Genomic DNA, 19,339 nt, shown 5'->3' on the forward strand with positions numbered 1-19,339 from the left:
ATTCTGTGTAATATGACCTGAACCTCAGCTGCTGGCTTCATACACTCAAACAGGGGTTTCAAAAGTTTTCAACCCACAAACCTCAAAATAGCAGCGGCAGAGCCCTGTGGTCTTGGGAGTACATTAATAGGCCAATCCAAAAACACATAAAAGTTGCTTAAGATACAAATTAATACTGAATGGTAGATATTTAAAGTACCTTTGTGCACATATCACTGTTTCCTAAATTATCCTAACTTAGTTACTTTGTATCTGTAACCATACAATAACATGTTTTACAGTACAGACACTTTAAATTAGGATTTTTTGGCAACAAAAAATGCGGAAAACGGATCAGCTTTTTTCAATTGGCATGGTTTAATGTAAAATTTAACCTTCTTTTTCAATAGCAGCTGAAATAAGCATACTGTGAGATTTTGGAAGTGTTCAGGGATCCCCACTTTAGGAACAGCTGAACTAGGAAACATCTACAGTTGGTCATCACAGTTTAGTTGTGATTTCCTTTATATTCAATAGGCGCCTCTTCCTTTTCTTTTCCTTTGGACTCTTATGACACAATGCTCTCACCTGATTAGCTCGCTAGCTGGTGGAGGAACATTATATATATAAAATCATTTCATTGATTGTCTGCCGTTGAACAAAACACCATCTCAAAGCCACTAAGAGGGGCAAAATTACTCGTCATTATGGTCTCCTCAGTCCTCTTTCAAAGACCATCTCAGGCCTCGGTGGATCTATTTCAAAAGTCTGCTCTCATATAGGAAGAATTCACAGGGTGAGGGATTTAAATGTAGAAATATGAAGGATTGAGTAGTCTGGTGGTCGAAGAAAAGAATGTGGAGAGTAATGCTAGCATACCATCACTAAAATCGGCATTCGGCATTTTTAAGTCTGCTATACAAGGCTCAAATATTCGTGTTTAAGAAAATAAACTATGTGAATTACAAGGCTACAAAAGGAGTGACAGCAGCTCTGATTGGACACAAGCTTATTTTCAGTGAGGCACAAAACAAAAAGGGTTTAACTCAAGTTATTTAACATTCATTTAAAGCAGCAAAACTGAAGTCACAGCTTGAAAAACAGACGGTTTAACACTATTATCTTTGAGCTAATGGTTGCTACTTGGCACAAACAGCAGGCACAGAAACAATAACCTGCTTTTGTTCACTTTACAAAGAATTCTCAACCTTGCCTTTGAGTTTTATCTTTTGTTTTTCACCAACTAAGTCAGGAAAATGTCAAGCTTTTCATTTTAATTTGGCTCTTGAGAAGCTGGCAGTTTGCTTTGTGTCACTTAAACGCTGAGCTGGTAGCACTTTGGGTTTATTTTGGTTGAGAGGGCCACCTGTTGAGGCTGTGAAAAGATTTGTAGACCAAAAAGCAATCAACAGCTCAAAAAAATATTTGAAGAAATAAATTATAAAACACTGATTCAACTGAAAAATGTAATTAAAAAGTGAGGGTTTAGTCAATTAAACTGGAAAAATAGCAAGCTTGCTGAACTGCAGCATGGTAAAAACACTGAACAGGTTAATGCTGGAATAAACATGTTTAACTTCCCATCCCATGTGTCCGTCCATGTGTTAGATTATGCTGAAGCTGTGGATTTACCTTGCTAATAGCACTGCCAAAACAATGACTAATAGCTCAACTGAACATGGGGGGCAGCAGGCAGGTCACAAGACTGTAGTGGAACATACTTCAAAACGCTGACACATGCAGAACAGTCCCTTCACTCATTATATTCAGGAGTAGACAAAAATAGCATCCAGTCAGGAAAAAACACAAACTATATTAAGGAAGTGATGCTTTTATGTAATAATTCGTCAGTAATTACCTTGGTGTAAAGTATTCTGCTCCACAGCCTGTTCACACTGCAGCTAAATGGCCATCCTCACACTCTCAATCGATTCCAGTGTATTGTATTTCCTCCGCCGCCTCTTTACCCTCAGTCTTTTGTTCTTCTCCTGGTCCTCAGAGAGTTGTGGTCCAGGGATGTCAGTGACTTGCCAGACCTGATAAAGACAAAGTGGCCCACTCAAACCCTCATCTGTTAAGCTAACAGTTACCACTCTTAGGCCACATTGTTGCCAAATGACAGGATGATGTCTTACAACGTATGTGGACATCAAAACATGGGTTGTATGGGGAATATTTTGGTGTCTTTCATCTTACGTAAAGTAGCAGCAGTGAAGCGTGTGGAATCTGATAAAGTAAAACTAGAGTCAGTGAGGTCAACGCGAAGAATTGTCAAGTACATGCCTTTTTTCGATTATCACTAAAACTTTTAGTGTCTCTGTCCTTGCCTTGTTATATGTTCCACCCCACGTTTTTCTGAAACAAAACTTTTACATAAGTGAAAAAAATGTTGATTGAAACAACTCACAGTGGCCCATGCAGTTGTGAGCACTCTAAATCACTCTGCAATACACCTCCGAAACACAAGGGGGCAGTGTGGTCTTTATAATCATCATGTCGCAAGTTTCCAGTCTTGCTGTATTTTCTGCCTCCTTTATTTTAATGTTGGTTTTGGAAAGAGTTATGTCATACAGTATTAGTACGAATTGACAGAGAGGAGATATTAAAGTACGACCAATGCGATTTGATTTAACTGAAGTTCCGTAAAAGTTTCGTAAATTACTGGAAGCACATTCCTGCTCATTGGACCAATCACAGGGCTTGCGGGCCTCGTAGTTTTAAAGTGATGTTACATCTGCTAGGTGGTGCTACATGTCTAATCTTCTGCATAAAAAAAGGGCGATGTAGACTTATAGTGTAGGGGACGCTGTGGATTTGATGCAGAATAGTAAACAAAGGAAAGAGTCCTACCCGAGTAAATGCTGCAAACCCAAGGGGCAACATCCGGTCAGTAAAAATGAAGCCTATGCGGAAGAGCGAAAAGTCGCTGTTCGTTGAGAATCCGCTTGAGGCTGGCTGCCGAAAGACAGGAAGTCACGTACACACCCAGCCATAAAACAGACTTTTACGGCATTAAAAAACATATTTACAGCATAGTGTTAAGCAAATGTGGCTGCGTCCGCGGATTGGCTTCATTTCATGGTTTCAGAAAAAGACGAGTGATGCCACGGAGGCTACGCCCATTTCTATGTGCAGACCCCAGAGATTAGCCCAAACAGGAAGTGACATCAACGTGTGAAAAACCGACCAACATCTGCTAGCTTACCAAATTTGTCCTTTTCTCAACAACTAATAGGACTGAGACGAAGTACTGGCAGATTATCATACCAATTTGAGAAATTAGATTAAGAGTTTTGTTTTGATGTCGGTAATTTGAAAAACCTTGACGCTATTTTTAAAATGTTAACTAGCACATACGTAGGGTTAAATAGCTTTCTCATATATTACATTTTCACTTTTGGATTTAACCATGATATCCAAAAGCAGAGTTTTAGAGTTGTTGTTATGGTAGTTATGGTAGTTTTGCTATTTTTGTTCTTTATTGTCATTTGTTGTTCACATTTTTGTAGTCATAGCCTCTCCACTCAAAGAAGACCCTTCATTCAATCCTTCTTTTCCATCCTTTTTAAGTTTTAAAGACTTGACAGAGATATCTGTGGTTGACGGTTGCTCTAAGACACCTAGAGTATTATTCCAACCTTCTGTTTAACAAAGCGGCTCTTTGGATTTTTTTAACAGCCAGTTGAAGTCTCCGGACAGCTGTTCGCATTGACTGACAGCCCAGTGATCAATAAACTCGCTGTTAACCTCAGCAGTGATTCAGAAAGCACTTGAAGTAGTAGTTAAAAAAAAAAAAAAAAAAAAGCAGATGGATTATAGCTGTGACAGTGTAGAGAAGTAATTACATTGAGATAGTCAACGAAGTAAAAGGAGGGAGCACTTAACCGCTGACATGAGCCCAATCAATGGATCACTTAAGGTTTAAGGTTTGCCTGATTTGCTTTTCCTTTTCAGAATGAATCGAGCAACTTATTACTGATATTTGGCAACTTTGGTTTTCTACAGTGCGTTTATGTAAAGATAATTCTTGTTTTTATAGGTTTTTAACCTTATATGGCACAGCATGCTGCGCACAGTTAAGTGAAAATCTCAGTGTTTTCCCCCTGATGTGAGGACAGAAGCTAAATCCAGCTTGCACAGTTTCAAACAGGAGACCACACACCAGCTCTGACAGCTCCGTGCAGCCATAAAAGAAAAAAAGAAAACATACAGTAACACTCAGTTTTGTATATGCTCTTTGATGTATCTGCCATTTACAGGACAGCACATTAGACGCCTCTTTGTTCACGGCGTCGTTCTCACTTTGGCAGCAGCGAGTGCGTTTCAAAACCGGGATTTTCCTCAACTAATTGCGGTGCACTCAAGCCGGCCTTTGAGGCTCTCCTCGTTCATCAGCACTACACAGGTGCAACATGCGACACGTGATGTGATGGGACACGACCATTTATGGGCCCGTTTGGAGTGGAAAATTCACACACATACACACACCCGCACACACTCACACACACAGCTGCTGGGTGCATTTACTGGGAGTCATGTGTTTTATGGTGAATATCTATAGATTATGGTGGGTGTATTTTACCTCACACGTTTGCTGGCTTCCACTTTCAGACTGAATATAGAAATGAGAATGTGACTGGTTCAAGAAACACACACTAATAGTTTGTTACATGTTTAAAGATATTCTAAATATATGGTGCAAGATTCCATTCAAACGTGAGGTTATAATGATTAGACATTCACGTGGACTGTTAATGAAATAATACTAAATACATACTGTATATTTATGAATAGAGGAAAGACATATTTGAGGTTTGTGTGATTCAAACCCCCCAAAAACAAATTAAAAAATGACCACAAAAGAACTAGAAAAAGAAAAGATGTACTACACTATTTTTCCTCCTTTTTTTATTTTGTTGTTGGTTTATTTAAAAAAAAAGAAAAAAAAACAGTGGAAAAAAACTGCTGTAAATTAAAAAAAATAGTATTAAATAAATGTACAAATTAATAAATTTATCTTAATTAATGAATTCATTTTTCAATCAATTAATTAACTAAAAAATATAACAAAAAATGTCTCTGTGTGTCCATTTTAGTGTTATTAATTAGTTTATATTTTAAATAAATTAGGACGCTGTAGCTGAATTTAGGCCCTGAAATTTATTTTAAAAAATTGAAAAAATAAATTAAGATTGCAAATTAGGACGCTATAGCTGAATTAAGGCCCTGAAATTTATTTAAAAACATTGAAAAAATAAATTAAGATTGCACATTAGGACGCTATAGCTGAATTTAGGTCCTGAAATTTAATTTAAAAAAAAATGAAAAAATAAAATAAGATTGAAAAAAAAAAAAAAACCTTGACAAACCTTGACACTGGTCAACATCCTCATATATATATATATATATATATATATATATATATATATATATATAAGCCCTGTATTTTTATCTTGTCTGAAATTAAAGATTCATACCTTGACCACCATGGTTGACAGCTCCCTTAACAAATGTTGCGCCTCTGTTGTTGTCTTCCCCAAATAGAGTAGAACATGAACTGCAAAGAAAATGATTGCTTACAAATGAGTCGTTGACTATCAATATTCGTCAACACAGGAGGTTAATGTACCGTAATTTGCCACCTGAGGTAATTTTGCTGGTTTACCATTGGATTGAATGTTTTCTTGTATTGAACACGAAATCATTAATGAAGCACTGAGAGGTAGTTTCTACTGCTTAGATGCTGGAACCAAATACAAGCACATGTTGCCGGGGCTATTTTGGCTTCACTTTTGTACAGTGACAGAAAGTAGAGGCTCATTGTCCATCTTTAAATTTAATTAGTGGTTATAATATATTTCATAGCTATCTGATAAGTATATTTAAAGCACTTTAAAGTCATTGGCATCTTAATTTTGCATTTCACCACTTCATCAATTCTTGGCATATTGAGGGTCTTAACACGCTCTCAGATTAGCATGTGTTATTTGCTTTACTGGTTACATCCATAGCATGTGGGAGTTTTGACTGTCACTTGGCGTTGTGTTGGCTCAGATCCTCAGATTGAAGTTAATAATAAGAACAACAGACACATCTTCATTGTTTTGCTAATAACACCTCGTCCAAACTGGAGCATTTATTCAGTTATTAGTGCATCTTCGCTGAGATAAGATATGTAAAACTGTGTCTGACTCCTGTCACAAAGCCTGGAACAGCTTTTTTTACAGACCCTTCCTACTTTTTATGCAACCTCTACGCATCACTTCAGCATACCAATTTATGCTTCTCAGCCAGACGAGCCACATTGTTAAATAATTCAAGTACAGTATGGAAGCGTCTCCCAAAACACTGCTGCTTGATATGTTTTAATTGACAGCTGAGGTTCAAGATGGCAGCATCCACACCGAGCCTAATGGCTTCTTTTTCTAAATTTGCAAACAAATAAAAGTCTGAAAAGTGATGAGATGATATGGAAAGTGATAGCGTGGTGAGAATGAGGAGCTGGAGGAGGTAACTGTGATGAGTGTTTGTTTCCTCAGAGGGGTAGATTCATTAAAATAAAGTTTCTATATGCCGTCCATCAGGGTGCATGAGGACATGGTGGGAGAGGGCTGATTGGGCAGCTTTGCCTTCGTGTTGGTGGACAGCTCACCTCTTTAAGAGGGATCCAGGTATTTTTAAATCCTCATCCTATGTTATCAAACTCTGGGGTCTGAAAGCTTGGAGAAAGAAAAGTTTGGGATTATTTCAGCTGACTGGTTTGGTTGTCAGCTGTGAAACAAGCTGTGGTGGTTACATTTTAATCCTCGGGGGTAAATATGAGAACTTCTCGACTAGAATCCTGAGCCCGACCTTTGTTGAAGCCTCACAAGTTTTTAAATGAGAAAAAGTCATGTTGATGACAGTGACAGATGTGGTTAATACACCAGGTGTGATGTGGGAGTTTGTTGTCTACCACTGCCATGAATAAGTCATTGTTGAGGGGAGGTTATACAAATATTTTTCTTGATACAAAGACATTTGTGAAGACCTTTTAATCACAAACAGCTGAAATAGAATAAAAACATTAATCAAAGAGCTGGGAGTTGGTCGTCTACCACTGCCCTGTTTTGGAAGATGTCCTTTGGATTACTCCTTGTTGTACTGCCCATTTGAAGTTACTGAAAACATACTAAAATAACGATAAGAGGAAGTGTAGCTGGTGGTCTACCACGGGCGCCAACAAAGACTTCTAGCACAAATGCGCTGAAATTATAACAAGGTCATCAATAAAAGAGATGGAAGTTGGTTGTCTACCCTTGCCCTGTTTTCTGATGCTCAAATAATTTGCTGGATCCAAGGCAAGGTATAAAAAATATTTATATGAAAAACAAAACAAAAAGAAAGACAACCAAGGCAGAGATAGACCAGTGACTCTCTTCTAAGAGGAGTCTTTACCTGATTTTGAAGTAGTCTTGCTTAGTCATCCTTCAAAACAATGAGACATTAGTTATAGGGTTGCCAAGTTCTGGGAATGTATAAACTTGGAACCCCCTCTGGAATTTATGGGAGTAAACAGGGAATTTATAATGAGGAACTTAATTATATCTAGTTAACATGTATTGCAGCAAAATTCAGAATCAGAATCAGAAAACTTTGTTGATCCCCGAGGAGAAATTTCATTTCAGTTGCGTCCCTTTCAATACATATAAGAAAACAAACATGGGGAAATTCAGCAAAGGGATTAACCTGGGAGCTGCCAGCTACCCAGTGCCCCTTTGCAATAGATATGAGAAAAAAAACAACATTGGGAGAAAAGAAGGGAGAAAAAAAGGAAATTCAAGACTATTCCCAACAAGGGACGTAGTTTGAGATCGAGAAAAAAAACACCTCAGCTTATAAGCACATGATAACAACATGATAATATGATGTGATATTTGGTAAATTTCAGTAAAAACAACCACATTTAATGCAAGTTTACTTGAATATCTTTTGGTGGAGCCCTTTTCTGAGAGCACTACTGAAGCCACTAATTAGTGCAGGTGTGAAATGCGCTTTCTGGGAGGCACTGATTAGTTCAGGTGTGGCATACAAAGAGAGGCACTGTTTTTTGACTGCAGGTCGAGCAGTATTTTTTCTAAAGCCCAGAATTTGAAAATTAGATTGTTTTGTTTGGAATTGGCAAATCCGACAAAAAGATGTGGCCTGATGTTTGTTTGTTGTTGGATTTTTTTGGGAGCAAAGACATGGAGGACAACAAGTGAGCTGTAAGTACAAGCAAGAATTGTGCGTAAACATCTTTGCTACTTTTTGACTTTATAGCAGCACTCTGCTGACTTCAGGGCTGTTGAAGCCTATGATGCCCACAGTACAAGATCATCAAAGGCACCACTTGAGGAAGACATAAAACAATTCAGAATATTTACAAATTTTCCCAAGCTTAACTTTCATTGGAAAGTTTTTGAAAATAATTCACTGGAAATTTTTTAAGCACTTTGTAACCCTGAGTTCTCAAGAAGGAGAAGTGTTTTTTTCTCTCCTTCTTATTTAATTTATATAATGTTTAGTAGCTGTGGCTGATACTGGAGCAGGATTATTTTTCTGTTGAGTTGATTGTTCTCAACAGAGAAACTTCAACCTTGGCTTTGCTAGCTTAAAACAGCAAAATGGCTATGAACAGGATTTAAAGTGTAAGCCATCCGGTGAACGTTGAAGCACAAATCACGATAGCAGGGCCGTGATAGGTAACAATAAACTGGTCCATCTGGTCCCTTTTCTTTTTGTGAGCTAACTATCAGTGATAAATCAGAGTTTATCCATTTTTATGTTCCTGTTAATGATTTTCTGAAACTACAAATCAAAGTATTTCCTTGTTAATCTGAGTCATGTGAAAAGTTGTAAACAAAGGAAAGCTGTTCATGTATCATATTGTCTTTTATTAACTGTTTTTTTTTTAATTTATTATTATTTATCTATTCATTACAATAAGTGCTTTGGCCACGTTTGCGACAAGCAGGTGCAGTTGCTTATGGGAAATGTTGTCTTTATCCCGGGCACAACAATAATAACATCATTAAAAATCCAAAATGCAGCGTTTTTTTGGTTTGTTTTTTTACAATTTGGAGTGAAAAGCCAGATCTTTAAGGATTCTTTCAGTTACACTGATAAAAAAAAAATAAATAAATAAAAAATAAAAAAATGAAGCTCTGTATTCTACATACTGCGAGCTGTGACATTTTCAGATCTTATTTATTTATTTATTTTTTGGTTTTCATGGGGACATTATTTTTTAACATAGTCTTAAGCTGGGGCTCTTGTTCTTGTGACCTGTTTTTTTTTTTTTTTTTTTTTTTTTTCTAAAATGGGCACAAGACACTACAGCGAGACAGAAGAGAGAAATGGGGGAAAGAGCAGGTCTTTTTTTTTTTTTTTTTTGTTACAATTTTTTTGTTACAATTTGGAATGAAAAGCGAGATCTTTTATGATTCTTTCAGTTACACTGATTAAATAAATAAATAAATAAATAAATAAATAAATAAATAAATAAATAAAAAATGAAGCTCTGTATTCTACATACTGCGAGCTGTGACATTTTCAGATCTCTATATATATATATATATATATATTTTGGGTTTTCATGGGGACATTATTTTTTAACATAGTCTTTAGCTGGGGCTCGTGTTCTTGTGACCTGTTTTTTTTTTTTTTTTTTTTTTTTTTTGTTTCTAATATGTACACAAGAAACTACAGCGTGACAGAAGAGAGAAAAGGGGGAAAGAGCAGGTCTTCTGAGATCATTTCCCCCCAGTAGATGTCAGTAGAACATCCCAGACTTTTGTTTATTTTCCCTAACAACCTTGTCTCTTTGGCAGGTTTATTAAGCAAATACTCAATAATGTCAACCCACACTAAGCCCTTAATGCCACCAGCTCTCTTTTCAAACACAACGCGGTAATAAATCAGACAGGAACTCGCCTTCCAACCAAGTGTTCCGCGGGTAAATCTCAATAAAGTGCCAGTCAGTTATGATAAAACGAGTCATTCGGCGTAAGGAGCTGTCTGCAGGAAGATAGAGAGGAGCAGGAGAGGAGGAGAGGAGGAAGAGCAGCTCGGGCCACGCGATGTATACAACAACGTGACGAAGAGCAGCGCTGCTCGGCCATGTGTTCAGACGATCAACAGGCTCCCTGTGGGGACCGGGTTCATGTCCTACAGAGTCACAGAGAAAGGAGAAACCAACCAAAGCCTGTGGTGTGGAGCATGAATTTAATCCTCCTTTGTCTACTTTTTTAATTGGCCTCATTCTGAATTAGTTTCAAGTAATGTATCAAATTAAGTGGAACTGTTTAGTGGTTTATTCTGTCTTGCTCGGAGATGTTCAGAGGCGGATTTGCCTCTTTTCCCACAGGCGGATTCTCCCTCCTTAGTTTGGTTGGAAATTGGATTTTAAGAAAGGAAATTACATAAAGTTGAGCAAAGGAGTCAGTTAAATAGATTTTTATTATCACTTTAAGCACCAATCAGATCCTGGCTTTTGGGAGCGAAATGAGTTTTATTCCGCGTCTCCAAATTAGCGCTGTCCATGGTGCTGAAAATTCTGTTTTTGGTGTATCACTGAAGTATCACATCTTGTGTTTCCAAATCAGCTTGAAAAAAATCTTGTTTTTGTTTTACAAAGAAGAAAAGCTCAAACATATCATTAATATATTTTAAAGGTGGGGTCCAAACACACTAAACAGACGTTTGATTAGTGTTAAACTGTGTCTGATCTCACCTGCAATTTCTAATTTTTTGATCACGTGTTGCTGCGCTCGTGCTGAACGCTCAGTGTGTTTTCTCTGAGTGTAAAAGGCAAATAACGACTGCTATTATCGCCAAACAATTCCTGCCTTCTTCTTATAGCTCCATCTCTCCCTGTCCCTCCCTCTCTCCTTCTCCCTCACACACACACATACGCACACACACACACACACACTCCCCCACCACCACCACCTCCCGACTTTCTCTCCAGCAGCCGAGGCGCTCCTCGTCCCCAAAGCCTGTCTCCAGAAGCATGTCCTCAGACATGCAGCCACGGTGCGATGAAGCGGACCAAAAGACGCCACCAGCATGACAGCATGACGGCAGCAGGTAAATCCTCAATCACTCTTTTTTCTCCCCACTATGTGTGTGTGTGGTGTGTGTTTTATTCTGATAACACCAGAGGGATTCGACATTTCTGAGGCATGTCTTCCAGATCAGGGAGAAGGTTTGTTCAGCAGCGACTGAGCGTGCAGAGTCCGACCACAGGGATCAGTTTTGGAGCTGGGACTCCTCAGATGTGAGGGCTGGTTGCACATTCACCCATACCCACACCTGTAGTTCTCTGGCGCGTAAAAACCGAGAATCCGGGCGTAGGGATGAGTTGGTGCTCTCTAAATCTGGAGACATTTCAAAGTTCTACTGAATCCAATATTTGGCGCATGTGCTCAACTTTATTCTGGAGGTTTAAAAACGACAGAGCAGCAAAACTCTGAGTGTGTGTTGCAAAGTATTCTCAGCTTAAACAACGAAATCAGGCCAGCCAAGATCTCCTCCTGAGGGAGCGTTTGGACGTTGAGCACAAGGACAAGACATTGTTTTTCGCTTCACCCACAGCAGCTTAAGCCATACAGCGCTACTTGAAGAGAGAAGAAAACTTTATCTGTCATTTATTTCTTGTCATTTACACATTTTCCTTCCTGTCATATCACACTGTATGATGGTTTAAAGCCACCATCAGGTTTGTTCTTCAGCCAAATGCTCCCAAACACCACCAGCAGATTACGCGCGGTTTAGTCACATATTCAGTTAAAACATCAGTTTTCTGCGTTTCATTCAGTATTTCTTCACATATTTTCAAACGATTCGCTCAGATTCAGCTTCTACTTAAAGAAAAGCAACGCTCTACCTGCGCTTTTGGCACTCCTAATGCGCATGGATAAACTCGTCCTCCGTGTCCTTTCATTCCTGCCCTCTGCAACAGCTGTTTACTCTATCATCTTCTACATTTCATATGAGCTGAAAGCCTTGTTGTTTCATCCTCCACACATTACAGCGATGTCAGTATGCGTATGTCTGTTTTTGGCCGGGAGCTGCCTCCTCTCTTGTCTCCTCAATTCGATCAAGCAGGCTTGATTTCAGCGTGTGACAGCCACAGAGGGATGTGAAAAATGCACGTTTCCTCTTGTTTAAGCGTTAAACATCAAGTGGAATTCATCCGGTGTCGTGATGATGAGTGTTTTTGGATTAAGAAATGAATGTAAGAACGAGACGCGATTTCGCCTCGCAGCCGCAGCTTGACGTGCGTAAAAGCGCAACGCAGCAATCAGAGGCAGGACTGTGTTACAGTGGGTCTAACATGTTTCACGCGCAGTGGATCTCCCGAATCATGCTCTGAGTGACGCGCAGTGGGGTTGTTGGTCATAAATCCACAGGAGGACACAGCTTCCTGAAGGTGAGGAAGCGGTTTGTGGAGTGCTTTGGGAAAGAAAGGTGAGCCAGAAAAAAAGCTTGTTTTCTCTTTTCATCATTTGTGAGTGCACAGATTTCTTTTGATGGAAGAAAGAGGTTTTAATTTCTTGGATTTCAGCTGCTTTGAAAGGATGAAAACGGTGAAAGTGGATCTTGTAAGTAAGAAATAAGAAAGAATGTTTTCTGCAAAAAAGAATCTGCACATCAGTTTTTTTCAGCTTTTAAATTCCTGGCACTACAAGCCTGTACATTTGTGGATCTCCTGATAGGACTGAGTACATTATGTGATTATTGCTTCGCTGGATTTGTGGCTTATTAAGCGGATATTTACAGCAAGATCCCAAATAATCCTGCAGATTTGCTTCATCTGTTGCAGCTTGTGGAGAGATTTGATGCTGTGCAGTGTGAGAGTGGGGGAGTGCAGTGGCTTGACCTTGATTAAGTCTCAGGCTGTAATTGGTTTTTGGGTTTGTGGAGATGGAAGGTAAACAAAAGAGGACTAATGTGGCCTTAAGTATCTCTTTCTGTCCCTTTCTGTTCTTTTCCTTTTTTGCACATTTACATGAAACTCCAAGTTGGAGTTTCATTTGGGTTTGGATTTTTGTGGCATCGCTTTGCAGTTCCTCTCACCCATCATTACATGCTCCTTTTGAATAAATGAAGAGTTTATATTTGAAGCTTATGCGCAGGATGTTTACTCACTTGAGTCAGATGGTTTGTAGCAGTAGCTGAAAAAGACAGAATTCAGCACTTTGTCTGAATTTCTTCTGTTTTGTTAAGTGCCATCTGCTTCGACACCTGAAGCGAAATCATTACACAAGAGCAGTTTGTTCACCAGCAGATAAGCTCTTCTGACAGATACTTCAATTTTTTTAAGACCTGTACTTTTCTGCTCTGACTTCTTTTTTGGTGATTTTACCAGTCATGTAATAATCAGTGTGTCACTTGGTCCTTTTGGTGCTTTCTCGTCTGCTTTAATATTGCTTACGTAACTGTTGATGCTATACAAGTATATTAAAAACAAAAGGAGTCAACTTTTATGATTTGGTCTGAAATAAAGATTAGTGGAAATAGAGGGCTTTATTGAAGCTCAGTTAACTGAGGAGCTCCATTCCTCTTATGTAATCTCCCATGTGGAGTTCAGGTTGAGTTTGGCGCCCCCTGTGGTCACAGCAGTGCATTTTATCTCTTTGCTCCTTCTGATCGCTACATTTGCTGGCATTGCTTTAAGGAGAAAAAAATGTTTGTTTTTCTCTTTTTCCCCCTTTTTGAGCTGTTCTAACATCCTTTCCTGCTCCTTTTAGTCAGATTTTTTTTTGGTTTGTCAAACAAAATGTTAAAAGTTTCAATTCGGCGCTAGTTTGACGTAACTTCCCAGCAAGAATGGGCAAGTGAAGGTCACGTAACCCCTGGGAAAAGATGTCAATCTGAAGTAGTGTCACTGGAAATGTGCACTGTAAAAGTATTAACAGGGTTTTACAATATTTAACTCTAGAATTTCTACAGTAATATCACGTCAAATGCTTTGTTTGTTCTGTGAAATCCATGCAAGTCTAGTGCATTACTGTAGTAACAGGATTTAACAACATTTCACATTATTGCTTTACAGTTATGTACCAGATTGAATCAGTCCCTTCTTATAACAGAAAATAACACTAAACAAGTTGCATTGTGGGATATCATGATTTTAAACAGTCTGAAAAAGCAGAATTTTGTGATTTTGTAATTTAACACCTATTTATAGCATCAGGAGTTGACTGATAGTGCTACATACAAGAGGTGGCTCGAGGTCATGTTGTAGTTTTATTGTAATGAAAAGAGAAATATATATGGTACATTAGTGTAAAATATCAACACTCAGTTATTGTGAAATGACAGTAAATTTACAGCCCCAAAATTGACTATTTACAGTGTTTTAGATGAAAAAGAAACTGTCTCATGGAGACGACAGGAAAGAGTTAAATTCAAGTGTAGCAACACTGAGTATTGGGATATACTGGCCAACTTAAAGAACATGTCAGGGTAGAAATGTCAGACTTGAACTCTTTCCCTCATTGTTTTAGCAATTAAATAATAGCATTGTTGTTTGTGGAGCTCGCAAAATTAAAGTTGTTCCTGTATGACTGACTCTGACCGACACCTACCCTGCGGCAGCTCTTACAGCCCTTAAAAATTACAACATATAACAAAAACAGTCCTCTTGCTGGTGGTCCAGTTTGCTTTTTTAGCTCATAAAGAGACATCACTGTCAATTTTGGGCTGTTTTATGGCCATGACAAAAATCCTCACAGGAGCTTTAAATTGTTCAGAAACAGGATATTAAAGCTGCAGAACTCAATATGAACAAGGAAGAAAATGCTGGCCAATATTTTTTATTGTAGAAAATGTGATTTTTTTTTTCTTTTTTGTTGGAAAAATTGAGCTGTTAAATCTTGTGACCACATCGTTGCCTAACTCCTTCCTGTGACTTTTACTTTTATTCTTAAAGCTGCAGGTGTCAAACCCTCATTCTTCTGTATAACTTCACTGAACTTCCTCACACTTGTTCCCCTCCTGTGCGTCACCCTAATGTTGATCGATGAGTTTTAGATACACTCTGACTGAGCAGATACTTGACAGCTTTTTCAATCGCTCCCATCCCTGTGAGGTTTACCGAGGTCAGACATGTGCCTTTTTTCCCCCTCCACATATTCATCCCTAAATCTATTTACGTCACGTTAGAGCTGCAGATATTGTTGATGGTGCGTTTTTTTTAAATGTCTTTTTGCAGGAGGGCGTCAGTGAGCTCCACTGTGAAAGCAAATTTATAGCTTTCATTGATTTGCTTGGCCAGCGATTTCGGTGTGAAAATTCTTATTGGCATGTTGGTTAATGCAGAAGGAAGAGGGGGGACGACTGTGAGGAGAAGAATCGTTTATATTCATTGTAGAGGATAGAGAGTTTTGGAGCTTTTTGTGTTTGAATCTGATGCTTAAAGCTTCCTTTGGAGAGATCAAGTCACGGATGGATGGGATCATCAACTGAGCATTTGCTGTTATCTCAGATCAGGAGGAAGATGAATATGGCAGTCCTGGTGACTCTCAGTTGAAGGATGGGGTGAAGGAGAAGGATTCAAGGCTCCAAAATCTGCATTTTTTGGCATGGGTGGAAAAAGGCATAAGAAGCGAGGTCTTGCTTTTGTAAAAAAAAGTTAAATTTAGCCGCTGCGATGCCTCGTTCCACGGACATAAGCTCCTCTGCTGTAGAGCGGCTGCACAGTGCACATTAGTGAATCTGTGTAGCTGGCGCGCACAGAAAGGAATGTCTAATTATCACGCTTTCAACCACAGTAGGCTTCTCTATTTGCTGCTCTAATCGCTTTCTTTTTCAGTCATTACACACTTATTTATTTTTATTTTATGCAATTAAAATCTTATTTTGCCTGGTGTGGCTGAGCAGGAGTGCTCGGTGTTGGAGGAAGGTCTGAAGGAGCAGGACTGAACTGTGTCGGGTTGGAAATTTTGTGGAAAAAAGATCAAAAGAGATTCAAGAAGTGGTTTTACATAACATTTAGCGTGTTCAAATGAGCGGAAGGATGTAGAAAAACCAGCATTAGACTCCTTTTTGTATCTTAAAATGGTTTTATAATCTCCAATCTACATGTGTTGTTCTGTCTCCTCATGTTGATAATTTAGACAAATGGCCTCTAGCTGCAGTCTTTATCAGATCAGTGATAGCAGAGCTTCGCCGTATGAAGTACCACTGAACCACCTCACTGAGAGGCATTGATTGGGAAAGGTGGGAGGATGGGGATCCCTCCTTTAAGGTCATTATCCAGCAGACAGAGAAAGTCGCACGAAACAAACCACTGTAATTGCATTTGTAACAAAAGAGTCGCAATCAATAGACTAAGCACTACTTACAGCTTCGTGTCAGCATTTCTCATCAATGTACAGATGGATCCAGTGACCCTGTAATTGCTCATAACGTCTATTCTATGAGGGAAATTCAGACCTTGCTTAAAAGCATGAAGTCTGCAGGGATTAGGATGTAGAATAGCTGATTGACAACCTGAGTGGAAAAAGAAAACATTAAACTAGCACACAGCATTCACAAAAATTCATCCTTGTATTTTGCAGTTTAATTAATAACCACTAGGGGCAGCAGACACAAATATTTATAGCCAGCCTTTTCCTGTAAATATCTCTTTTTGGCTCTAGATTTGGCCTGCACCACCTCCAGGGTAAACAAATTCAAGTTGGTCTGTATGTTTGGAAAAAAAAAATACACAAAATATGGTCAAAGAAAGTGGTGTGGAAAAAGAAAACAACTCACACACAACATCCCCAATTTTTAAACCTGTATTTTGCAGGGTTTTTTTAAATTGCCACTAGGGGGCAGCAGACCCAGAACATTTACTGCAAACTTGATAGCCAACTTCTTTTGTAAATAAACAGCAGCGAAGGTATATTTTATGCCAGGGGTAGGCAACCTTTTCCATGACTCGTGCAACTGTAAAATACACTCGTGCCCAAAGTGCCCAGACTTACTTCTTTTTTTATAATCATTGACGGTTGATAAGAAAGTCTCCTTGAATGGTTTTCCATGGTTAGCTACACAGTGAGAAATGCTATAACTTCTTTCCATCGACCATTCAATAACAGTACAGAAAGTTTTGAATGTGTTACGTTGTTTCACATACTTTGCTAACAATTTTGACGCTAAACAATGTGGTTGCTAGCTAGCAGACTGACATCCCAAGAGATTTGCGGTGACACACTTGCAAGACACATTTGCACATTTTTAACGTCAATGATTTAAATGTATTATTTAAAGTTATTAATTTTTTTACAAAAGAACATTTATTGTGTGCACAACGTTTGTGTTAAATATAATACAACAAAATAGTTTTATAATCTATGGCATTTATCTATTTATTTTGTCCCCTGTCTCATTGTAATTATTCTTTGCGTGCCAACATAAATAGCCTTGCGTGCGTGTATGCTGTTAATCGCTACAGTTGGGGAAAAAGACTAAAATTCAATCTCCTTTTTTGCTACAATTTTTGTCTCCACCACCTCCAGTGTGAAAAAATAAATGATCCAAGGGTCAAATGCTCAACTACCGACCAGTTAGTTGGTATAATTGTTTTTTTGTCTGTTTCAGGGGCTCACAGATAGTGTACTGTGGACATTTAGTGTATTTGGTAATGTTGTTGTTGTTATGTAAAATAGCCTCTTGTATCAAAACAGGAAGAGCTAAATGGAATATTTCAGCTTTATATTATTTTTTGTGTGTGAGTTTTTATGCTTTTATTCTGAAAGGACAGGGCAATGGAGTAGGAAACAGGAAGAGAGAGGGTGATAGCAGTTTGGAGGTAAACCCTTAGTTTGATTCACTATGGTAGTTCAGGCGCCCCATGTAAAGAAGCGACACTCCTTATTGTCGGATTAATGTGTGTAACTGGGGGTTACATGCACCAACTGCACAAACCGGATTGCTTAAGTATTATTTTTACATTTCTAGAAAAGGTATAAGTCTGTCAACACTTTCATTGACTGACACATTTACAACAAATAATACTGGTTCAGCCAGGACAACAACACAAAAACAAACAAAATCAATATAACTTGCTTGCTTGAGTCGTATTTATGGGCAAACATGAAAAGTAGAGGCAGGGAGAGCAGCAGCAAAGACCCCCAAGGGGTCCAGAACAGGGCGAACATCACTGACAACACATCACTGGTAAAACAGCGGGCCTGGACTGATGTTATATTTAATTTTTACACTAATAAAGACTGTAGACTGTAAATTCGACTAAAACAACAAGCTGTAGAGCTGGCAGTGCCTCGCAGCAGCGTTCATGTCACTAAAAATCAGGAAACATCTCATCAGGTGGGCCTCTGCCAAACTCGTAACCATGGTGATGCAATCAGAAACTGGAAATCCAGATTTGTTTATGATTTTGAAACCCTGAATAGCAGAACCCTGACATGAAACCCTGCCTATTCAAAACACTTTCTGTTTCTTTTTGGAAATGTGTTTGCCAGGAGAACTTTTCCCTTTTCAGTCAAGCTGGCTGTAAACTGTGCTTTACTTGGACTGTTCGTTCCTGCGGTATTTGCCAGCTTATAAAAACTGTACATTTCCGTCATTGTGGAAATCTGAACAGCAGCAGGAGCAGCAGTTGTAGAATTAGCGGAAGAATCTCTGGAGATCCTTCTGCTTCCAGCAGCCTCAGGTGTTCCTCGGTCTTTCCTCTCATCCAGCAATGATGTCGGCGGCCGTTCCCCCGCTCTTAATTACTCTAAGCCCCGGCAGCAGATAATTCCAGCCGACTACTTCAAGCTCTGGCTCTGCCGTTATCACTGGCTCCATAAAACATTCAGCGTGCCCGCCTGCTCTCCTCGGACCTTGGCAGAGGAGGGTTATTGTAATTGCCAGCAGGCCCCAATTCCTCTGTGATGGGAGATTGTAAGACAAAAAAAATGGCAGCTCCGGACTTCCACTCTGACCTACACTTTCTCACACAGTTGGAAAAGAGTGCGGTGATGTGATTTAACAGATAAAAACTAAGTAGTTGGGAAATTACTTTCCTATCTAATTTTTCATGCAGCAGGAAAAACCGCTCAGGCTGGTGTCACAACTTCTTGTAAGCAGCGCCAACATGACAGGGCATCTTAATATCTCGCCGTGCTGCTGCAGATGCTGCTTGTGTGGGTGTTTTTTTGAAGTAGCCCTGTGTGACTTTCTCTTCCAATGGGCCAGGAGCACTAACAAGCAATTAGCCCACAGGAAGTGCGCTCGGTTATTCAGGGGACAGAATCCAAGTCTGCGAAGTCTGGGATTGTTCTTTTAATCTGTCGTTGACAGTTTTTTGCTTGTTTTGGCTTCTGCAGAGATAAAAGAA

General features: G+C 39.0%; 1 protein-coding gene across 3 annotated transcripts in view; it reads left to right on the plus strand.

Annotated features, from left to right (window-relative positions):
- The first annotated feature begins 8,208 nt into the window (after positions 1-8,208).
- Positions 8,209-19,339, plus strand: part of chrm2a (cholinergic receptor, muscarinic 2a) — a 109,214-nt gene continuing 98,083 nt past the window's right edge. The window contains exons 1-2 of one of the 3 annotated variants that reach the window (XM_074698708.1): positions 8,209-8,225; positions 10,973-11,088. The gene's annotated coding sequence lies outside the window, so the exon portion shown is untranslated. Of the gene's footprint in view, positions 8,226-10,934; positions 11,089-12,191; positions 12,472-19,339 lie in introns of those variants that run through there. The other 2 variants (XM_074698707.1, XM_074698709.1) reach the window with 2 other exon arrangements.

The sequence above is a fragment of the Halichoeres trimaculatus genome, unplaced genomic scaffold (assembly GCF_033239565.1).
Source record: "Halichoeres trimaculatus isolate MK-OKI-2021-1 unplaced genomic scaffold, fHalTri1.1 fHalTri1_scaffold_21, whole genome shotgun sequence".
Lineage (NCBI taxonomy): Eukaryota > Metazoa > Chordata > Actinopteri > Labriformes > Labridae > Halichoeres > Halichoeres trimaculatus.